Below are 24,624 nucleotides of genomic sequence, written 5' to 3'. Positions count from 1 at the left end.
TGACTCATGCTTCCCTGGAACTGCCCTGTGCATAATGCAGAGTCATTGTCATTGTGAGCTGTCCTCGGGAGAGGCTCAGTGGAGAAAGCGAAGGTGGAGCAAACCTGTCTCCAGAACAGAAGGTGAAACATACTTTTCTGCTTAGTTTTGCTCAACTTCACAGTGGGTTTTTGGGGACCTGCTGTAATCCAGTGGAGTTCCAGATAAAAGGAGAGAGGAAATCTGACTTGTTGCTATGAGACTCCTTGCTCTGGTGTTCAGATTCTTGACTAGGAGGAGAAGCGAGTAAAACACCAGAAGTGCTTGTTATAGTGTATGAACACGTATTCATAGTTTCTCGGTTTTTAATTTTTTTATATCAGACCTGTTTTGCAATCATACACTGTTACAGAGAAGAGAGAGGGCTGTGTTATAAATATATGTGACCTTCAGTATTCTTGTTACTTGTCTTTAAAGTAATCTTCCAATAATCTTGGAGGGTGAGACACATTATTTAAATGAAGGTTAAAAAGAAAGATGTATTTCTGTGGTACTCGTGGTGGGAATTTTTCTGTGAAAAACTGTTAACGGCATATTTAAAAGTAACTTCCTTTTTAAAAAAGACAACTCATTATAGTAAATCTTAATATCAGAAATAATTCAAAATTAAAATAAGTAAACAATAAAATACTGTTTTGACAATAGTTCAGTTTTAACAATAGCTCAGTAGAGAAGAGTTCAGTTGTCAAGAACATTTACTTCCCAGGCAGTTTCCCGACTCTAGTTTTCTTGGCAAGAGAAATGTTAATCTGTTGTGAACAGACACTTTTTTTCTTCTTTTCCCGGAACATGTGTGGTTTCCATTAACTTCTCTCTCCACAGAACTTTGGAGATGGCTGCAGCTAATGCCTTGTGGGTCATCTGCACTCTTAGAAGTAAATTGAAATCGTAAAGTACATTTCCTCCCCACTAGAGTCCTTCATGGTATTGAAATGCCATATTCACCTCTTACTAGCTTTTTTATCTTGAATAAACTAGCCCGTGTAAGCCTCAGTTTCCTCATCTGTAAAATAGTTACCGCAAAGCACTTACTAAAGAGCTGGCACTGTGTCGCTGCTCACCAGCAGTAGTTATTAATGTTATTGATGATGGTCTTTTTCAGGGCATAAAGGGCTTTTTCTTACCAGGGCATAAAGTCATTTGTTATTGGTGGTGTATTAATGAGAACAGAAGGAACCCTGAGAACCAGTAAGCTAGACCAAGGAATGTAATCATGGGAGAATGGCCATAAGGGTGTGAGTTTTGAACATTAGGCTGGTGTCTGTAGGACCAGCTGAAGTGTCCCCAGAGTTAAGACCAAGGAGGCAGCCTCATCACTGCCTTGACAGGTCCCAGTCATGCCTCGAGGTGCACCTGTCTCCCAAGCTGACACAGGAATCTGCTTTCTGGGGCCACTGCCTCAGGGGAACGCTGCCTCGCATTTTGTTGGAAGTTTCCACTGGGATCCTCCAAAGAGAATTTTAGCTGACGTCATCAGAGCTGTGTTATTGATTTGGCTTCAGGTCTTAATTAAAGTGATCTTAGTTTGCAAAAAGTGTGGCCATCAAGAAATAAAGTGCTTGTTGATGTACTGAGCATCCAAGAAGCTTTCGAAAACAAGTGTTGAGATAACCCCATACACATATCCTATAGCTACCGAAGTCTGAGTTTGCAGTAATATGATTCTTATGTCTAGCTGACTCGGAGTAGTAAGTTTCCCCAGGTACTGACTTACTAATAGTAACCCACCCAGACACAGAAGAAATGGGCCCAGTGTTTGTCTCAACTATGAGTCGTGGGTTGTGCCTGATTTTAAGAAGGCTTCTCAGAATGTCCTTGCTCATGTAAACCCAGGATCAATATTTTGGGGGAAGAAATCTTTAGAGATAAGCTGTAACAGTACTTGATAATCAGATCTCATTTTCAAGTAGTTAAAAGGGTCATTGGACAAAACTCTATGGACTGACTTTGGCTTTTTAATTGTTAACGATTTAAACTCCACATGCCCTCTAAATTATGAGCATGCTTAAATTTTTTATGGGAAGGAAAGTACTTTTTTTTAAAATGTAGGGTAATTTTCATGTCAGATGTTATACTAGCCAGCTTGCTCCATCAGATTATGAAGGTTGCCACTTTTATTCACCGAATCCCTCCTTTTCCCTTGTGAAGTGTATTTTAAATAGAGATTAAGGAATGAGGAGAGAAAGTGGGATGGGACGAGGGGAATGAGTCATGAGAACACACTGCTGGTCATTTTTGTTAGTCCTTGGCATTCTTGGAATATTCTTACCTCTGTTGACAGAGAGCAGTCGGGGTGCAGTTCAGCTGCAGGCTCAGAAGTGGTCAGGGTGGTATGGGCCCCTCAGGAGGCCACTGGAACATTCTCCCCATTTCCTCCCAGGCAGAGCAGTGAGAACTACTGGAGGGATTTCACAGGCCAAGGGGGCACCTCTCAGCTGAGAGCCACAGCAGTGTGAGGTGGTGTTTTTCTGTACTCCAAGCCCAAGCACCAGGTCTGCCAGTAGGTCTGTTGATCACTGTGTCTCTGAGCAGAGGGAGAACAGTTTTATTGCTTTCTTCCCAGAGTAGAGGAAATGCTTAAGAGCAGTGGGAGAGCAGGGGACAAATATAGTATTTCCCTTTTCCTGCCTGAATATTCTTTTCCACAACATTTCATTTTCATAAGATCCTATCCACTTCAACTAAAAATAATTCCACACCGTTTGTATCAGATTGGCCCTCTTAACCATTTATGTTTTGTTTTTTTTTTCTCTCCCCTATTCAGAAACTTTTATACAGGGATATATATGATGGTCCTAAAATGCATGTCTTCCGGACATGGTGCATGCTCTGAAGCTGCCAGCTGGGACCTTCTGTGAGTAGATGGCAGGGGCAGTCTTGTTGGCCTGGCTGTGGGTGGTCAGGAAACTCCAGAGACTCTGATTAGCTTATCCTCACACTTATTTCTTTCATGACCCTTTTTCCAGCAGGGGCTGTTCCGTACGCTTGTCACCCTGACCCTTGCAACCTTGCGTCTATGAGCCGCGTCAGCCCATGGCACTGAGACTTAGCCCCAGAGCCCGTTCTGGTTCTGTAGTAGCAGTGCCAGATGCCACCTAGTCCCTTGTCCTGTTGCAGAGACGGTCCGTCATGAGTCTGCAAAGCAGAGCTAGTGCGTTTGTTTAGTAGCTGCTTGGCGAAAGTTGCCTCTCTCGAGAGATGGGAGTGCAGGCGTCGTAGGCTGACTTGGGCTGTTGTGCAGTGTGCCTGATTCACCAGATGACGTTCTTCTGATTGTGTAAAATTATTGAGTTGATACCGATTTTAACAAAACCTAAGTTTGAGGTAAGTGGCTTGTGTTAGATTTTAATACATGAACGTAAGATTTTAGTACATAAGAATTTCTGTAGTTTCTCATTTCTTAATTGCTTTGGATGTCTATTATCGTGCATAGCCTAGTGCCTGGCCTGGCTTTGCCCATTACAAAGGTCTTGCTTGTGTTCGTAGGGGGCTGGACTCTGTTCCCAGGCCCCAGCACTGCCCCCGCCGGCAGCGCCCAGTAATAAGTAAGCTACTCGTGGTTACTGGCTAATAGGGCCATGACCCGATTTGAACCGCATAATAAGGAAAGAGCAGATTTATTTGCTCCTCTTGCATGACTCCCTCCCCTCATGCTCCTTTATTATCTTTAAGAGGAAATTGAATGGCAAAATTCTGCATTCTCATAATGTTAATAGCCTGATGTCATCTTTTCCACTCTGGAGTCAAGAAAATAAGAGAGACAACCAAAACACAGATTTAACACTTTGTAGCTGTCCAGGGCTTCAACTGTAGACTCTCTGTGTGTATATATGTGTTGTTAACTGCTTGTGTAGGGTGTAATGTACATATCATATAATTCAATGTACAATTCACTGGTTTTTAGAAAATTTCCCAAGTTGTGCAGTCAGCACCAGAATCCAGTTTTAGAAAATTTCCATCATCTCAGGAAGATCCCTGGTGGCAATTAGCAGTCACTCCTATTTCCCCCCATCTCCCAAGCACTGGGCAACCAGTAATCTACTTCCTGTTTTTAATACTATAAGTTTGCCTTTTCTGGATTTCATATCAGTGGAATAACACAGTATATGGTTCCATGTATTTGCCCCCTTTCACTTAATGTGTTTGACGGTGCATCCACATTGTGGCCTGTGTCAGTAGTTTGTCCCTTTTTATTCCTAACATCACTTCATGGGAAATAGATGGGGAATAGTGTCAGACTCTTTTTTGGGGGCTCCAAAATCACTGCAGATGGTGATTGCAGCCATGACATTAAAAGATGCTTACTCCTTGGAAGAAAAGTTATGACCAACCTAGATAGCACATTCAAAAGCAGAGATGTTACTTTGCCACTAAGGTCCGTCTAGTCAAGGCTATGGTTTTTCCTGTGGTCATGTATGGATGTGAGAGTTGGACTGTGAAGAAAGCTGAGCACCGAAGAATTGATGCTTTTGAACTGTGGTGTTGGAGAAGACTCTTGAGAGTCCCTTGGACTATAAGGAGATCCAACCAGTCCATTCTGAAGGAGATCAGCCCTGGGTGTTCTTTGAAAGGACTGATGCTAAAGCTGAAACTCCAGTACTTTGGCCACCTCATGGGAAGAGTTGACTCATCGGAAAAGACTTTGATGCTGGGAGGGATTGGGGGCAGGAGGAAAAGGGACAACAGAGGATGAGATGGCTGGATGACATCACCGACTCGATGGATGTGAGTTTGAGTAACTCCAGGAGATGGTGATGGACAGGGAGGCCTGGCATGCCGCCATTCATGGGGTCGCAAAGAGTCAGATACGACTGAGCGACTGAACTGAACTGAACTCACTGAGTATTCTGTTATGTGGATATACCACATTTTTGTATGTCTATTCACAGGAGATGGACCTTGGGGTTGTTTCTGGTTTGGGGCTATCTTTATCCCTAGTTGCTCAGTTGGTAAAAGAATCTGCCTGCAATGCAGGAGACCTGGGTTCAGTCCCCAGGTTGGGAAGATACCCTGGAAAAGGAAATGACAACCCACTCCAGTACTCTTGCCTGGAGAGTTCCATGGACAAAGGAACCTGGCAGGCTACAGTCCGTGGGATTGCAGAGTCAGACACAACTGTGCAACTAACTTTCAAACTTTCAGCTTAAAGACTCACATAAGTTTTTGTGTGGATATGTGTGAAGTCTTTTTATTATGTTTTGAGTGGTGTTTTGGGTTTTTTTTTTTTTTTTGGTGGCTATATGCTTTTAGTCCTCTTGGATAGTTAAAAAAAAGTCATACAGTAAATTTACGTTTAACTTTTTACGAACCTGCCAGATTGTTTTCCCAAATGTTACACCCTATTACGTTCCTACCAGTGATGTATGAGGCTTCTGTTTTTTCCACATCCTTAATCACAGACCATATTTAAGGAATAACCTTAATCTTTGACTATTTTTAAAATATTCTTCTGCCCAGAAGAAAAGTAGGAACAATTTTCAGGTTTTTGCAGTTTTTCAAATATCTTTAATACGTGTTAACTAAAATCACAATCCTTGCACTCGATTCTCTCTAAGGTCTAGATTCTGCCAGCAGGCTTGGCTGTAATAGTTTGTCAACTTTCTATTTTGGTTTTTTTTTCTTATAAACTTGATATAAAATTAGATTAGTTTACTTTTAGGAGGGATTTTATATTTGTACATTTCTTTTTTTAGTTTCTCTTATTATTCAAACCAAAGGTTGTAAGTTTATATTTCTGATTATGAACCTTGTTTTAATATAGAGTAGACACATGTAAATATAGAATCATGTTTTATGGTGCTTTAAATAATTAAATGGTAAAGTTTCTAGCTTACAGAATTGGGTAGCTTTTAAGGTTTCGTTATTAAAAATGCAACTAAAGGATGTTTGTATAAATCTGGGCTATTTCCAGAGACCTCACAAATATTGTCAGGAAGAATCTGTCATATCACTTGACATAGCAGGGATTACTATACACTTTCAAGGCCAAGTGTTGAAAGTTGCTCATTATTTTGTTTATCCTAGGTTCTGCAGGTATGTTTTATTCTGGCAGTGAGCTTATCAAATAAACTTATTTTCTAAATAAGTCATATAATCAGTCATGACCAAGCATTCTGGTAAAACAGCCCTTGCATCACGAGTGAAGTTCATGACCGCTGTGGTGGTGTGAGCAGAAGCAGGAGTCTCAGAACGCTTGTTACAGGCCCATCTGTCCTTTGTGATGATCCAAAATGGGCTTTAGCACCGACCAGGTTAAATGTAATACTCTTAGGGAGGGCAGGCACCTTACCTCACGAGAGGAAAAGACCAGAGGCACCCAAGTGACAGAAGCCTGTGGGAGGGAGATGGTGGCAGAGATGCTTTTCTTGTGATCTGGGAGCCCAAGAGACAGCCTCAGCTGAATATGAATTGCATGAATTAGTCTGGCTTCCGTAGGTGCTTTATCATTGTGGGCGCAGTTTGGTGAAGGGGAATGGTTCTCACAGGGCAGAATCACCCCCATGGGGGTGCTGTGGGGGTTACAGGGACTGGGGGTACTCCTGGCCTTCAGTGGGTTCAGTCCAGGAACCTTGAGTGTACGATGCATAGCAGTTTCCAGCGTGGCAAGGAGTTACACTGCCTCCCACACAGTCTCCAGGTGTGTGCTGGAGAGTTACACAGGTGAAAAATCTGTGTCTAATATTTAGGCTTTAAGCTCTTTTATATATACAGCTTTAATGTTTACTAAATTATCTAGGAATGTAAGTGCCAGGTAAACCTAGGAAGATGGTATTTTGTTGAATTTTCCCAAGAGTTGTTTGCCATTTCAAAAAATCTTGTCATCAGTGGGAATGCTTTTGTATCTGAGTAACTACACCACACACCTGCTTAGTTTTAATAGCGCTGTGTTTATGGGGACTCCTTAGGCCTCTCAGTGCTTCACTGTGTCTTACAGGGTACTGAGGCTTGGAAATACCGAGATCTGAATCAATGCATTCTGAAAAACTTTCCTGTTAATTCTCCTTTGTGTCAGAGATGAGACATTCTGTTAAGGTCTCCCCATATGTGTCATGTGAGTTACGATATCGCAGAATTTCATTTCACGATAGTTTTAAAAGTGAGGCATTGTTTCTGATACCGTGAGAGCCATGGACTCCAAGTTACGAAAGGCTTTTGGTCCACATTACCAAAATATTAAATGTTTGCGTGTGTGTGGAGGGAAGGGGCAGAGGTGACGGGGCAGCAGCCCCAGCTCTCAGGCAGTGCCCGTGGAGCAGAGCGTCCTGGTAAGGGGGAGGTGCTTGCGTGTCTTTGGCCTGTGCTCATCTCTGTAAACTGGTTCTCTAATGGGCCCTGTGGTATTCCCTAGGATGCAGCCTTCTGTACTTGCTGCCTTCCCCAATGCAGAATCATCCCTGTCCCTGTGTCCTCTAAGTGGGGAAGCAGTGATATCAAGAGGCCAACCACATACTTCTGGGAAGAGATGCGGTTGGGAGGTGTGGAGCAGAGATGAGAGTGAAGAATGAAGCTGTCAGGCTTCGTGATAACATGACTGAATTCCTTTGGGGTGTTGCACAGACTCAGACCTCAGATCGTTTTACCAGTCTCAATTTTCCCAGCCTTTGCCATTTAGCAGGTGTGTGTGTCTGACAGGAGCTGAGCCCCATCGCCACCCCCCCACCCCAGAGCCACGCCTTCCCAGGCTGCGTTTTCTCAGCACCGTGGTTGGTCGGCGCGCTCAGGCGCAGGTGCCCTTCTCCCTGCGCTCTGCATTTCTCCCGCCTGAGCTCCCAGTGCCCTCCCAAGCTTGTGGGCACCTGCCCACCCTCTGTTCACTGCTCCGGCAACTTGGTGTCGCGCCATTCACTCCTTCACTGTAGGGTTTGCGAGACCTAGCATTTTACTGGCTGTTTTAGCACTGATCAGTTTGTAAATTTTTCTAATAATGTTCTACTCTTCCTTGTATCTGTTATTAATTATATCTTGGATGTTTCAGTGATTATAAACACCTTCTCCAGGAGCTTATCAGGGAACACGGTAAAGAGGAAAAAAGTGAATTCAGCCATATCATGGGAGCTATTGAGAAAGGTTTACTCAGGGGCAGGAGGTTGGAATTAACTTTAATTTGGTTTTATTAGTGATAACCGAGCCCCTGTTAACATGAAAAGCTGAGTTTCCCCTAACCCTTCACGTGCGCCTCAGAGAGTCCCTTGGTGAAGTCTGGGTGACACCACAGGATGGTGTGGATCACAGCATGCCCAGCAGGGCTGATTCGGTGGCCTCCGTGCTCCACCAGTTCATGTTGCTGAGACTTTGGAAATCTGGACTGAATGCCACGTTGACTGTTGCAGCCATGGTAAGTTCCAGGTTCTGCCCAGGATAACTCAGTTTTGTTTTCTGGTGTGGCACCTTTCCTGTTTTTCTATTTCAGCTAGGTGTATTCAGGCCTGGCCTTCAGTTTCAAACAAACCATGAGTCAAGGAAATTTAACAGTTTTTTTTCTCATTATAAAAGTGATACTGTCTGTTAGAGAAAATACAGGAAATCTAAGAAGGTGTAAAGAAGAAAATTGAAAACTACTGGTAATCCAGTTATCCAGAGAGCTACTTACTCTTAATATTTTGGTATTTGTCCTTTAAATCTTTTGGTGGAAATAAATATTGAAAAAGAATAAGAGCATGCTTTTTATTTGTCACTTCTACTCTGTGACTTCCAAGGTGGTTCATTCAGATTATTGGTTTTTTTTTTTTTCAAAAAATTCAGTGATTCAGCTGTGTCTTTGGAAAGATCTTTTGCTTGTCGTAAAAGATGACTTGATTGATGAGTATTGGAATCAACATTTAACTGCAGCCATAGTCCTGGCTTTCTCTAGGACTTGTATACCTTAACTAAATCCATTTGGAAACAATCCCCAGTGTCCTGGAGTAAACTTTTAGAAATGCAGACTAATCTGATACCACTGTCTCCTGAATGGATGGTTGGACTGGGTGATGAGGGCCTGGGGATGACTCCTTTTACCTTTGACTTTCTGTGTGTGACAGTCAGTGTTAAAAGTGGCAGCAGAGTGCTGTTTTTCCTCCTCTTCTCTCAGTGTGAATCAAACTGACATCCGTTTCAAGATCGGAGGGTATGCTGCTAGCTCGCCTCGTGACTTGCGTGTGGAGCTTGTAGTCACAATATAGAAATTATGGAAGATGAGCCTCTCTGTTCAGCAATTAACTGTGAGGCCATTTCTGTTCTACTTTAAGAGTTATGGTGAAATTGATACTCTCGACTTATTCCTAAGGAATATGCAGTTACACAATGGTCTGCTTTCTGGCTTTTATTAAAATGCAAATAGTCTTCTTTTTTTTTAATGCAAATAGTCTTAACTTCAAAGTAGCATAATTGAATCCTGAAAGGGGTTATTACTGTGATGTGTTGCTACTTTGGGTATTTTGTTTTATCTTCTGGCCTGGCTGGCTTTTCTGACCCATCTTGCTCTCTGCATCAGTGAGGACCCCTCCTGGTGAGGTATGGTTCCAGGCCGGTGGGGAGTCTGGTGTTTGCAGTGCCCAGTTCGTCTCTGCAGTGTGCAGGCACACACAAGCGAAGTTGTAGCACACACAAGTACATGTCAGATGCACGTTTGTGTGGGTGAGGAGCGTTCATTATTTTGGCGATACATTTCCCTTCATTTACCTGTGTTTACTTGAATGAAATGGAGTCAGTGCCTCTCTCTGTATTTGTTCTTCGTGCATCTGCTCTTCTTAGTTTAAGAAGATGTCGTGAGGGTGCTTTCCCTCACAGCGTCCAGTAACAGAGCATGTTGGCTGTGCTCCTTGTGTTCCCAGACAACCAGAACGTGGTGTCAGGTGGGTCTCCATCTGAACGTGAGGAGGAGATAAGTTCCTCAGAGCAGCTTTCTGGAAAAGCTTATACCTGATTGACACCTCACCATTTAGGGAACACAGCCCTGTGCGGGCGCCCTGGTGGTGGCCGATGGGCAGAGCTTGAGGTCTGAACTGCATGCTCCTGAAGACGAAAAGGGACCTTTGGGGTTTACTCCCATGAGGCACCAGAAAGCTGCTGAACCTCAACTCTGTATCCTCTTTCAGCCCAAATTTCAGAGGGTGGGAGAATTAATAAACTCCCTCAGCTCTCACTGGATCATGTCATTTTAGGTTCGCTTTTCAAAATGTAACCTCAGTTCAGGCAGGTGAATGCTCTCTGCTCCTGCCTTTCAGCATGTTCCCATGTATCTGTGGAGGGTTCTCAACATTTGTCAGCTGTGTGCCACAGCCAAGGGGCTTGGATGTTGCAGACCCCACCCCTTCTTTTGATTACACGTGTTTCTGCTAAAGACCTCTTCCTCCAGTGTTTACAGGGGGACATGAGTAAGTTTATTGCACTTTGTGGTTTCTCTCATCCTGCTGTATTGAGCATAACATGGAAAGGGACCTGATCAGAAGGCACGTGTTCCAGCATCTCACACTAATGCGAGGGGGCCAGAAAGCCTCTGGTATGATTCGGAGTAGGTCTGAAGATATGCTTTGTCTCATGTGTCCGAGAAGACACTGCAGGCCCTGACTCGCTGAGGCCAGCTTCTGGTAGCGTGCCCTCCTTTTCGGTCACCCCTCGGAGCTGTGGTTACACCTCCTGGCCTTCTCGGAGTACTGGGGCTGGCCGGGTGTTGTGCAGGTGCAGGGGAGCCATTCTGGGCCTCGTGGTCTGTTTGACCTCACGTGGCTAATCAGGAGGCCTGTCCTTCAGGACCAGAGAGGACTTTGCCTCTGGGGAGATGAGGCAGGCATTACGAGGCACTTTAAAACATGCCTCTCAGACTTGTTTGATATAAGTAAGTTTTGTTGTTCAAAGGTGCTTGCGTTGACACAGAAGCTGCAGGGTGAGATTGAGAGGTGTTTTTCCTCTGTCTTTGGGGGAGCGGTGAAAGGCAGCAATGTTCACCTTCACCTCAGGCGTCCAGTGGGACCGGTCAGAGGTCCGCTGGGTAGGGTATGTGTGTGCTCCTGTGTGTAATGGGGAGAAGGGTTTTCTAACATTGGGCCACGTGCTTGAACACTAGAGTTCATTTTAGAATGGCTATTTTTGCTATTTGGGGGACACCCATATAACGTCCCAGGAGATTGGAAAGTGCAGCTGGAGGCACACCTGACTTGGTTGACTTCAGCCAACCCAGATAGCTGAGAATAGCCCCATGACTGGGTGCTACTAACCTCTGAGGTAGTTCTCTGTGCCTGGGTCATGGACACTGGTGGTTGGCACAGTTGAGGTGCCAGCTTGGTGCGTCCTCATTTCGCCTCTTCTTTTGCTGCCTTTGTTCTTCATTCTGGTACTGGTCTCTCCTCCCAGCTGCCAGTTCTGGTGCCAAGTGCCCAGCATGTGTCTCCGTTCTCATCTTTGGTCCCTGCAACAGCTCACACAGTGACTCCTTCCCTCTTTCAGAACCTCTTTGTCTAGTTTTACTCTCCTTCCGACCTTGTTACTTTGGCTCGTCTTTCTTCCATAGGTGCTATGGTGAGCCGTGAGAATTGATGGGTTTACATGTGTGGTCCTCTCCCCATTTGTCAGTGACTCTTCATGTTAAATGAGATTCACTGAAGGTACAATTCTGTGACTCACAGTGCCCCTCTTGAAAATAAAACGTTAGGTTAATTATATGATAATATAGTTAATAATAAATTTAATCTAGTTAATATGCCTTTCACCAAAAATACCACATCAGGAATTTCTGACATTTAGAAACATGAGCTTTACATTGACTCTTTGGTGAGAGTCAGCAAATCACATGGAGAAGGCAATGGCACCCTACTCCAGCACTCTTGCCTGGAAAATCCCATGGACAGAGGAGCCTGGTGGGCTGCAGTCCGTAGGGTCGCTGAGAGTTGGACATGACTGAGCGACTTTCATGTGTTGGAGAAGGAAATGGCAACCCACTCCAGTATTCTCTCCTGGAGAATCCCAGGGACGGGGGAGCCTGGTGGGCTGCCATCTATGGGGTCGCACAGAGTCGGACACGACTGAAGCAACTTAGTAGCAGCATCAACAAATCACAATACTGTTTTTTTGTTTTTATTTTGTGACATTTCAGAAATACTATCATGTAGGCAGAAGTTAAATGCCAGAAATCTCATGTGTGAGCAATTAAATGTTGTATACTGTAAATTGAAATTTATAATATTAAATTACATTATGTGCTTAATCAAATGGAGGCTTTAAAATTTTTGTATGTTGTTCTCTGCCCCTGTTTTGCTGTCAGCTGTGTTAGTGCAGGGAAACTATCAAAAATGAGAGAATTGCTTTCTAAATGACATGTTGAGGCCATGTCCCCACTTTGTCTTCTATTAGAAGTTTGGTCTGGAGTCCTGCAGGGTATGTTTGAAAGCTATATTTTTTCAGATACATGTGAAATGTAATCAATATTCTGATTTCATGCTAAAAGCCAAGAAGTATGCAGCAATTATTTTAACTTTATTCTTAACTCTACTTTTGAATAGTAGCTTAAGTATCTTCATAAGGGGGATCTTTGACAAAGAAAAATGTGTCAGATACCCACTAAAAACATACTTTATGCCCCCATTTTCTCCTTTCTTACTATATAGGTGTATTTGATGAAATAACATCAGGATATCCAAGGGAAAAGCTGGTAAACACAAATTACCAGCAGACACAGACATAAGAGAATCTGAGACCATGCTCCTTATAACTTGGACATTGTAATTGGGGCACACATGGGATAAGGCTTGAGGTTGAAACACTTTTAAAGTAAAGACCTGGTCTTGAAAGTCTCTTGCTATTGTTTAGTCCCTAAGTCATGTCTGGTGTCTGACTCTGCGACCCCATGAACCGCAGCCCACCAGGAACCCTCCGTCCATGGGATTTCCCAGTCAGGAATACTGGAGTGGGTTGCCATTTCCTTCTCCAGGGGATCTTCCTGACCCAGGGATCAAACCCAGGTCTCTTGCTTGACAGGCAGATTCTTGCCACTAAGCTGCCAGGGAAGCCCACTTGAAAGTCTTTGTTTTTTGTTGTTTGTTTAGTTGCTCAGTCATGTCCCACTTTTTTGCAACCCCATGAACTGTAACCCACTGTCCATGGGATTTCCTATGTGGATATTAATAATTTTGTCCTTAAGCCACACTGAATCAGTTTTTATGAGCCAAAGGCTAAAGGTGCTTGTTTGGAAGATGTAAATATCCTCATGTTTTTAATGGAGAAAGGTTGGAACAATAATGCTTTCAATTCTGATCAGCTGACCATCTTTGATTTGACAAGAACCACACTGGGATAAAGGATATACTGTTTCAGTGATGTAATATGAACCTCTAGAAAAGAGGAGCTTGACGGGCAGGCCTTGCTGCCATTCTCTTTCATGACTGGGTTGGATTGAGTGATACTATTTGGTTTTAGTGTTATCAACCTGGGATTGAAGTGGAAAGACATCCTATACACATAGCATTTCATTTAATAGTTTGGAAACATTTTTAACAATAACCACATACCACTTTTCTCCTGAAACTGTGGACATTAACTGTTGGCATATTTGAAAAGTCTGCTCCTGTTCTGTGTCCCCTGGGAGCGGTCAGTGCCCAGAGTCAGCTGTGTGACTGAGGTTGAGGAACAGTCAGAACATCTTGAATTATCTAAGCAGTGGTGAAACCCTAAGAAGTCTCCTTTATATTGGTGATTTGCTCTTCTCTGTACGAATTCCTTTGACACCAGATTCAGAGAACGGGTTTTAAAGAAGTTGCTCGTGGCCCAGCTTGTCTGTCAGTGAAAGCAGGTGCCCACCCCCCTTGATTTGTGCTCTCAGTGCGCCTCCTCCCTGAGCTTTCGTACGCGTCACCTAGGACATGAGCGTGAGACGCCTAGACCTCTAGGAGACGCTCCTGTTGTAACTCGGGTCACACTGAGTTTTCTTGAATACAGAGGATTATACAAATACTTGTGTTTTAAATCTCCCTATATTTTTGCCACCTAGTGACTGAGATGTCTTTACAAATTCTTGCTGTGTTTAAGAGTTCCTTTATGCGGGTGTACACATATGATCCTGTGTGAGCACCTCTCTGAGCCTAAGGTTGAGCCCAGTTGCCATCTTCCAGTGACCTTGATTGCTTTTTCAAGATCTTACCACTGATTTCTCAGCTTTTTGTTGTTTGGTTGCTAAGTTGTGTCCAACTCTTTTGTGACTTGGTGAACTGCACATCAGGCAACTCTGTCCATGGGGTTTCCCAGGCAAGAATACTGGACTAAATTACCATTTCCTTCTCCAGGGGATCTTTCTGACTCAGAGATCGAACCCAAGTCTCCTGCATTGGCAGATGGATTCCTTACCCCTGAGCCACTCAGGGACACTTTTTAAAAAATTAGCTATTTGAAAATATGAAAGTAAAATCTTTTTATTTTATTTTTAAAGTTATAATTTATAAAGATAGAATTTGTCTGGTAGGTCCTACTTTCTTTTAATCTTTGCCTATGGAAACAAAATTCTAAATTTTAAATAAATTCCTAAGAGTAGTACTTTTAAAATGACAAAATCATAATGGAAGGTGGGGGAACGTCTTTCATCCTTTATAAAGGTATTTAATCTTTTTTTGAAAAGCTTCCCTTACTCCTTAATTATCTTAAATGTTGGCCATAAAACAAAATACGTATTTTCTTGCTCTTAAAAAAGAAAAGTGTGGCATTGCATCCCTTTCAGCAGATGTCAGAATGGCAGGGAATTTTTTTTTCAGTGTGGGGAAAACATCACAGTCTGTTCCACGTGTCACCAGGCATGATGCAACTGAGAGGGAGGAAAGCTGTTGCCACGAGTCCCACGTCTGACCTCGAGATTTTAGGCTTGCAATCAGCCGAGTGGGGCTGTGGGTTTTGGAGCCCTGTGATCTTGTTCTTCCAGCCTGACCACAAGCTTGTCCTTGCATCAATGCCTCAAGTGTCTTCTCTTGCCTGTTCAACTCTTAGGGGATCAGATGCTAACTGTGATTTGGCAAGATGTACCTTCTCAATGTGCCACTTGTAGAGAGTGGTAGCATCTGTTAGATGTTTCATTTTTAGCAGATAATGCTTTTTTTTAGTTTGAACATCGCAGAAGTATGATGTGTCTTGAGTGGGCATGAAAACTGTAGGGGAACCCATAGAGGCTTTTGAAGTGTTTTACCAAAAAGACCTCAGAGCACTGATGGTAGTTTGGTTTGGGTAGAGGTAACTGTTTCGTGGCGTTTTAGGAATAACATTTTTTGCTCAGCTTTTAGCCTGTATTGTGACTTTTAAAAGAGAGGGAAGTTTTTTTTAACAACCTCTAACTGTTTTAAGAATTGTTTATTTTAACCAGAAGTCTTCCTTTGGTTATTTTACCCAGAAAGCTGATTAGAGTTCACTAATAGAAAATGATTGTACAAATAACCATGAAAAATATTTTTGTCCTTGGCACCTGAAGTCATTGTCAGAGTATTGCCTCATTTGGTTATAAAGTGTGTGCAGGGTTTTATTGTTTGAGATGATACTGAAAAACAAAACATAGTGTCTCAGCACCAAAACCTGATGAATTCACGCGTTTTCCAAGGAGTTTAACTTGCATTTTCCCCTTGAGGTAGCCACATTTCTCTTCCACCCTTAATTTCGTGGAGTAAGTAAAGCATAACCTTTGTTCTGGACACAGTTTCTTCTAGGAGAATGCTAGAGACCTGAATAAAGAATGTTTCAGGAATAGTTAACTGTCGACTTTACGAAACTAAAAAGAAAACTCCATGAGCTCTGTTCACGCTTCTTCACCTGCTCTCTGTAGGCTTTTAAACACTCCTGGAGAAGGGAAGCGATTAGTCCTGAAAACTGTGGCAACATTATAAGTGAGTTATTTAAATTGTGTGGCCTGTTACCTGGCAGGTCAAGCTAAGAAATTCCTAAGGGCCAGTGTCTGGTTCACTCTCAGATAAGGTGATCCTGGCCACCTTTCTGACTGAGCCCCCATTTACACAGTGTGACCGTGAAGTGTGGTGTCGGTGGGAATGGTGGCATCTCAGACAGGTACCAAGTACATGGTGCTCCTTGGATGGACGTTTTTCAGTGTGGGAGATGCTTCTAGGGTGAGAAACCTTCCATCTATTTATCCATCCATTTGTCCACCCATGCTCCATGCAAAGCAAGTTCTTTACCACTTAAATCTCATTCTCCCCAATCTGAAGCTACACACACTGTCCTGACAGTGGAGGACGATGTATAGGAGGAAGGACACACGTTTCTTGAAGATAAAGTGCCTTCAAGCAGAGCAGAAAGACACACTGATTTCTCTCCAGTTTTATACAAAGCAATGGTATAACTAAACCGAACTCTCTGGAAAACTAGATATCATTAACCTGGAATGGCAGGCTAGATGGGAATGAGCCCAACCTAGAGTGTGGTTGGGGAAACATACCATTTCCAGTAGCTTCATTTAGTGTGCATCAGGCTGTGAATTCTTCTGTGCTTTGGTTTCTAGGCAACTTACACAAATTTTAAATCTGAATATAAAACACATATACTCTTCCTCCAGAAAGCAAATAAAATTATAGACAGCTTAATGATATAACCTCTGTTGGCCACAACACTCTGTAACTACAGCAGATAAATCCAGGCAACTGACAATTTAAGAGATTCTGGTAGTTAAACCTAGGAAATGAAGACAAAGCAGCTGTAAATAACTCCGTTTGTTGTGAAATGCTCTTTTTTTCAGTCCAGGCAAATCATGGGTATTCTACTTTTGAGGTCCCCTGAAAGAGAATTTCTTTTCCTGTACTTTTTAATTAGCCCTGTGTTAAAATCCTTAGAAGTTATGGATCTTGTTAGAGCCAGCAGAGTGCTCAGTGCTTAAAGGGGTACTGGATGAATATTGGCTTCATTGCTGTCTCCCAGTCATTTTTTCCTGTAGAAGCTCTTTGGATTCAAATATTTAAGTATCCAGTTCTGAATGGACAGGTGCTTGTCAGTGCCTCGCCTGCCACGAGAGGGGAGATGATGGGAGCAGTCCCATTGTCCAGGTGGTTTAATACTGCTATTGGATATTTGACCTTGAAGATAACCTTGGTTAGCTTATAGAAGAGGTGGATTTAATGTGGTTGCCTGTAAATTTAGCAGTCTAAGTGATCTTGTTAAATTAGGCACTGTTTAGATTCACATGGAGAAGTGACCAGCTCTGGGTCTGAAAACAAGGGTTATTGTGGATCTGCTGGGTGGACAGAAGTCAGTCAGATGGAACACCTATGGGTATGTGTTCAGTGTCTTTAAACATGTAATAGTGTGATGGCAGGGAGGGTGAGGAGGGGATCAGGCAGGCCACTTGATATGCGTCTGGAGTCTGCATGTTGAACGTTGTGGATCAATTGAGACAGGTCCAAATAAAAATAATACTGAGGGGATAAAAAATAATAAGCCCTTTGAGATAGGATTTTAAAAACTGGATTTGTTCTGTGTAGTGATAGCACTGTTCAGAGCTCTGGGGACAAGCCTGCACCAGAGTTCTAACCTCTGTACCTGCAGACAAGCGATTCAGTGCCTTTGGGCTTGAAACTCTCCTGTAACGGGGAAGCCAGACATCCTGCCATCTTTACCTTTATTCCTGTGCTCAAAGGAGGTGGTCACAAGTTGTTCTTTACTTTCATAGCACAAAAATTAAGTGACTGTAATTACATTGGCAGGTTTAAGAATGATATTTTTATGAATAATAAGTCAATAATATACTGTGCTACTAATAGAAACAAGTCCATGTATTTTTACATGGTTACCTTCAATGCTAATTTTTCATGGCTTCACCAAAAATGAAACCACAGTTTTAAGCAAGTCCTCTCTTACCAGCGAAACACAGCATTTTACTTAAGAAATACTTCTCTCAAAAGCTTTAGGGCAAGCTGTACAAACAGAAACAACTTATGAGTTTGCTAATTTGTTTATCCCTGCTATGGGCATCATGGTTGTTTATATATATAAACATTTATATACTTATTCATTTCTTAAGTTACTGGTTTTAAGAAATCTTTAAATAGCCACAGACGTTATTTATTGTCAAGAACAATGATTTGTGATGGCAGATTAAATAAGATTGTTGACATTTTTTAATTCAGATTTTGTAAAAACAGTTTTCAGGATGTTAATTTTTTTTATAGTTACTGCATGATTGATAATTTCCTTTTCCCACAGAACTAAAGCATGTTAAAGATGCTATTTTAATTTAATTCTGGGATTATAATAAGAATAGCATTAGAAGCATGTAAGAGGAACTAGAAGAGGAGAGTATGGGACTTCAGTAAGGGATCGAGGAGCACGGTGTCAGGCGACTTTGAACCGATAGCTTCACCAGTGGGCTCTGCTTCCCCAAGCCCCTTCCTACAGGCTTGCCATCTACATTGATAGGAGTGTATGAAATCAAACGGCCATTGCTTTCCTGTCCTTTGTAAAAATTTAATGCCCAGCCTCTTTAGTCTGCATTTTATTTCCCCCCCTTTAGAATATAGCTGCCAGAAATAGTTTTCCGAGAACTAGAGACTGAACAGGGCTGTATATCATGTGCAATTCTGCCACTAAAATTGACAATTAAATACAAAGACAAGTTTAGCTTCTAGCCTTAGACCATTGTAAGCCACATGATGAGTACCTTTTTCTAAAGGAGAAAGGTGAGAAGCGCAGGCCCAGCAGTGTTTTGTCTGGGGTTACTTCCCATTGCCTGAAGCACCACATTTTCCAGTCCTGCCCCAGATCCCGTCTCCATTCCTGAGATTAAAGGGAAGAGCAGAGGTGTATTCCTCCCCCCCCATTCCCTTCACTGGTCTCTGACCACATGCTCCAAGAGACGCCTGTTGGTGCCGCAGACTTTCTTGTCCTCTCCCTCCTGCATGTTCGTGGAGGTGGGGCCGTCTGTGCACCACAGAACCACCCTCAGCTCAGCCTCCTCTTGAAGGGGTGCGGTAACTTAATTTTGAATGATCCCATCTTCTCTCATGCCATTTCATTTCCATAGGCAGTAATGCCAGGTGAGAGTAAAAGATAAAAAACACATCCTGGTGAGGAATGATTGGAGGAAATGGCTTTTCTAATGTAAGACATAATAAAGAATTGTACTTCATTCTTCAGTGAAGAGTTTACCTGGAAAGATACAGCTGTTTAATGATTTTCCTTTGGAAAAGGTAACAGTGTGAACTTTGGAAAACATCCTAATCAGGCAGTTCCCCGACAAAGTCTCTCCACAATGGAAAAAAGAATACCGGTGTTGATCTTGAGAATGTGTGGGTTGTTCCAGCCTCTTTCCCTTTCCTTTTGCTACTTACACACTTTGTCAGGCTCTTCAAACCAAAAGGTCCTCTGCCATTCAGGACCTTACCAGGTTTAACCTATGTGAATGAAACACTTAGGGGCAAAGGAAGACCCTGATAGAAGCAGTAACATGCCCCCTGAACAGTGTAGGAAATGGCCTCATGAAAAGATTGATTCATTCTACAGAAACAGAAAATAAGGGAAAACTATTCATAAATAAGACTGACTTTTAAGCCAGTTATGTCATAATATAAAACCTGATATAGCCAGATTGTAATTGCAGTTCTGTGTATTCAGAGTCCATGTGTATGGTATTTGTGTGTCTGTGTTTGGGGGAAGGGAGAATGACACTTTAAAAATTAGGGTAAACTGGCCTGTGATCTCACCATATGTGTTGAATTGAACACAACTCTTCTGCATTTAATGAAGACTTTAGCCTTTAGGGGTAAATAAAACATCCCTAAACAGAGATGGCCTGAATATTTTTTACTGGCTGTAATAATTAAAGCCATGAAAAAGGTGGTGGGGTTATGTTACTCATTAACTTGAATCGCTCCTAGATTTGATCAAGACGTGGTTGCTTATGGCGCTTTGTTTCATGTTTGTCCTTTGTTTCATTGACATGCTCTGCCCTGGCCTCCTTGGCACTGTAAAAGCAGCCAGGCAGTTAGGAACCAGGCCCCAAAGGGCTTTTAGACCTCCTATCCAGCTTTCTTCCTTCTCATCCCACCCCAATGACCCCGCAAACTTTACAGCCACTAGAAATGAGCCTGAAATCCCCCCCATAAAGATGTGTACTTGGGCAGAGGTGAGAGGAGGAACTTGGAAGAAATTGTCTCCCTTAGAAGATTAGAGTTCAGGTATAGCTGAGGGATTTTAAAGATTGCTTTTGTTTTCCTCACATGTTGAGCCAAGCATTAAAAAGCAGTAAGGTTGATTATTAGAGGAACTCAGAACCCAGATGTATTAGTTTTCTATTTCTGCTGTAACAAATTACCACAAATCCAGTGACTTAAAACAACACAGATTTATTGTCTTACAGTATCTGGAGGTCAGACATCCAAATCAGTTTCACTTGGTTAACATCAGGCTGTCATCAGGCCTTTATTTCTTTCTGGAGGCGCTAGGAAAAAATTCATTTCCTTGACTTTTCAGCTTTTTGAGTCCCTGCATTCCTCCGCTTTCAAAACTAGCAAGGTGTTAGGCAGAGTCTGTCGCATGCTGCCATCTCTCTGATTGTCTCTTTCCTCCCTCCCTTCCTCATGTACAAGGACCTTGTGTAGTATTGGGCCCTCCTGGACCATCCAGGATCATTCCCCATCTTTAGGTCAATTGATTAACAATGTTAATTTCCCTTTGCCATGTAACCTAATATAGTCACAGGTTCTAGGGATTGGTAGGTGGCTGCTACCCTGATTGGCTTCCCAGGTGGCTCAGTGGTAAAGACTCCGCCTGCTAACACAGAAGACATGAATTCGATCCCTGCGTCAGGACGGATATCCGCTGGAGAAGGAAATGGCAACCTGCTCCAGTATTCTTGCCTGGAGAGACGCATTGACAGAGGAGCGTGGCTGGCCATAGTCCATAGGTTCACAAAAGAGTAGGACACAACTGAGCGTGCGCACACAGGCACTTGCACACACAGTGTCCCACTTCCTATACCAGAGAACGTTGATAATTAAAGGGTGAGTGAATTGGGGCGCTCAGAAGGCTGGGTAGAAGGCAAATACAGGGTGTGGTGATAGAAATGGTTTTTAAAGCTTCTTTTACAGTTTCATAGGAAAAACACACAGAGACAGACACACTCACACCACACACACACACTTCCCTGGTGGGACACACACCACACACACACACCCCCCACACACACACACACATCACACACACACACTTCCCTGGTGGCTCAGACGATAAAGAATCTGCCTACCATTGCAGGAGACCTGGGTTTGATCCCAGGGTCAGGAAGATCTCCTAGGAAAGGGAATGGCTTCTTCCTCTGTATTCTTGCAGGAGAATTCTCATGGACAGAGGGGCCTGGCAGGCTACAGTTCAGGGGGTCGCAAAGAGTCGGACTAAAAGACTAACACTTTCATATACTTGTACACACACATATATGCCATAACACAATGGAAAAAAGTCATTTATATTTTTAGCTTGTCAGGTTTTATTTTACTACTATATCCACTGCTAAATATAAAGAGAAATTGTAAGTGTGACATCCAAATAATTTATAATTTTAGATTGGGGGGAATTGGCATTTCAGAGGTTAAAGCGTCTGCCTCCAATGTGGGAGACCCCGGTTTGATCCCTGGGTCGGGAAGATCCCCTGGAGAAGGAAATGGTAACCTACTCCAGTATTCTTGCCTGGAGAATCCCATGGACAGAGGAGCCTGGCGGGCTACAGTCCATGGGGTTGCAAAGAGTCAGACACCACTGAGTGACTTCACTTCACTTCACTTCTATTCAAAAGAGCGATCCAAGTATTATAGTTTCATTAACTCAATTAATCATGTTTGTGAACGTTTTTGTGCTATAATTTGTTTTTATTAACATAGCTTCAAAGGAAAACCTCCAATAAAAATGATACTCTATTTTTAACACTATAAACATCCTGTTTGGTGTGCACATCTGTTAAAATTTTATGTAGTTTTAACCATTTTGTATGTTAGGTGGCTAGGGCCTTCTTGGTGGCTCAAAGGTAAAGAATCTGCCTGCAATGCAGGAGACCTTTACCGTCATCTCTCCTAAAATTTTGGGAAGTGCGTTCTTTCTCCCCCTCACTCCCACCCCAAGGCCATGGCAAAGTCAACTGAGATAATAGATGTGTGAAGTTCCCAGGGAGAAAAGCGCCATCTGTATTTGCATAAAGCAAGAGCTTCTCTGGTTAATCTGTCAACAGCTTCGTAGTAGAAAATGTCCCTGAAAATAGATATACCATTTACCTGTAAAGGCTTTCTTTTCCTCTGAAATTAATGGTGTAAGATTTTTTTTAAGTTATTACCTTAAATTTTTTCTTCTAAGGTTGAACTGATTCTAACAAATTTTCTTCATTTAGTTGCTAAAAATTAGTGTTAATGGGCTCAAGGTTGAAACTTTGATCCTGCTACAAGACAGGTTACATTAATTCAGAATTGACTGTGGTGGGTCCTGGGGGGTGGGGAGATTGGAAGAAGACACCCCAGGCCTGCAAGGAGCTCAGAAATTTGAGCATCTGCACAGCAGCACTCTAATGCTTGTGTTACAGGGCCTAATAGAACTGCCTACATGGGATGAATCAGAGGACAAAACCCAAAAAGCACAAATTGTTTCTGGGAGGCTTCTTGAAAAAGGTAGCCCTAGGAAAGTGATTCACATAGTGAGCACAAGAGAATTCCAGGCAGGGGGATATAGGTTCACATTGGGATCGGAACTGGAAATGAGCATATTGAACAACACACATTTGGTCACACATGTCATAGTTTTAGTCAGAGGACAGAGAGATGGGAAGTCGGGGCTCAGAGTTGTGCAAATTAGTGAAACTCCTCCAGCCTGGCCGTGGTGGGCAAAGTGGGTGTAATAATCCAAGTCCTTACAAGAGTGCAGGCCTGATGAAGAGGGTTGGGGGAGACCCTGGAAATCTCCGGGGAGGAGAGAGGAGCATCGTGGGCAACTGGTTCTGGCTGCATTCTTCACCCTCTGCTACTTGTCTGCACAGTTGGTCTTTTAAGGAGCTTTGGGGAGAACGGTGGGCCATTGTAGATTCACTCCCGAGAGCCAGCGGAGAGGGTCTTTATAAAGATGGAGAGGGCGCCAGGGGTGGTTGTTTCCTGATTTCCTGACCCTTTACTGACACCCTTGAGAGCGGGGTGGAGTTTTTAATGGATGGGAGAAGGAAAGTCGCAGAACTTGCGCCCAAGGTCACTAGGTGAGTAGCCCGGCGGGCTTAGACCCGGGTTGTAGATGACTCGCGGGAAGGTGCTCCCAGTGCCGGCTGTTGAGGCGTTCGGAGGAAAGGACGGTTATTCAGGGATAGTTTCATCGCCTGCAGCAGGCAGGGCCGGCACACGGAGCGCGCAGTGCGCTGCGGAGAGCGGGCCGCAGCTCTGGAGAGAGGGGGCGGGGTAGGACCAGGTTGCCCCTTCGCGGTTGCCCCCGGCAACCCCACCCCTTCCCCGCCCCCGCCCCCGCCCCCGCCCCCCGCCCCACTACTGTCTCACCCTGGCAGTGCCTTCCGCGCGCGGTGGGCTGATGCTCAGGCCACGGAGGCCGCCCTGGACAGTGTCACGGGTGGCGGACTTAAGCCGGGTCCTCACAGCCAGTGTCGGGTGAGTGTCCAGAGTAGGGAGGAAGAACCCCTTGCGTGGTTGAACCGTTCCTGGAGTCGGGCTTTGGGGCTGGAGTCACATGAGATTCCCTAAACCGCCCTCCCCACCCATACACCCCCCTTCCGCCCCCAAACATACACCATTTCTTCCCTGCGGAGACTTGCTGTCCCTTCCCGGTGGACGCTGGTGGCTCTGTCCTCTGGCGAAAAACTCAGGGCTTCTGTCCGTAGTGAGGGATCCCGCGCACTCACCGGAATCTCGGCTCTGGAACCAAGAGAGTTCCACGGTTGCTGCACCACAGGCCGCAGCTCCACTGAGACCAGGATACTTGGATTTTAGTTTCTTTCATTAATAATCCATTGTCCTCATGCTTCTAATTTGAATCATTCCTTGCTTTGAGAGAGGAACAGACTCCGAGGACAGATGTCAGTCTTCGTAATTAAACTTAGATTAAGTTAGTTGAGAGCAGCGGGAAGCAAGAAGTGCAAGGATTTGGGGCAAGTCCAGCCGGTCAGCCGGCCCCGCCGAATTGGAAGTGGCATTTGGGGACTTGCCTTGGAAAGGAGTCACCCACCTCCGTGTTGAAGGGCATTAGGAGGCGGGTGTGAGGCACAGGTGGCTCCAGCAGTGCTGGCCGGCAAACGACTGTGCTCTGCTTAGGAAAGGGGGGAAAACGTTTCCCAGATAGGGTTTCCTTCAAAAAATAATAATTTCATGGGATAGGGCTATTGATTTGGCTTGCAGAGGGGGAAATGGTATTTATAAAAAGAGCTTGAACAAATAGTATTGGAATCAGTGAGTACTGAAATCTGATGATGGTGAGAACTGTTGTCTTAGGTGGAGATACTCTGAGGACAGCATGTGGTATGTGATTTTTATCTTATCTCTTGCTCTCTACCTTTTGAACTTAAAGCAGAATTGCAGACCAACAGCTTAATCAGCTACGGCTTTTTCCTTTTAAAGGTAAATTCTGAAATAAATTTGGGTCATGGTGCTTGCCTGTTAGATGTTTACTTTTGCA

General features: G+C 43.6%; 1 protein-coding gene and 1 long non-coding RNA gene across 7 annotated transcripts in view; both read left to right on the top strand.

The window, feature by feature from the left end:
* The window catches only part of AOPEP (aminopeptidase O (putative)), a 411,872-nt gene that overhangs the window by 349,101 nt on the left and 38,147 nt on the right, over positions 1–24,624 (top strand). The gene's annotated exons all lie outside the window — the stretch shown is intronic.
* On the top strand, positions 51–22,782 carry LOC132659149 (uncharacterized). The gene is made up of 2 exons (XR_009599148.1): positions 51–2,893; positions 3,006–22,782. It is a non-coding gene; the product is annotated as an uncharacterized LOC132659149 (long non-coding RNA).

This window comes from Ovis aries, chromosome 2 (assembly GCF_016772045.2).
Source record: "Ovis aries strain OAR_USU_Benz2616 breed Rambouillet chromosome 2, ARS-UI_Ramb_v3.0, whole genome shotgun sequence".
NCBI lineage: Eukaryota > Metazoa > Chordata > Mammalia > Artiodactyla > Bovidae > Ovis > Ovis aries.
The sequence above is the reverse complement of the archived record's forward strand: the minus strand, read 5'-3'. Positions and strand labels throughout refer to the sequence as shown.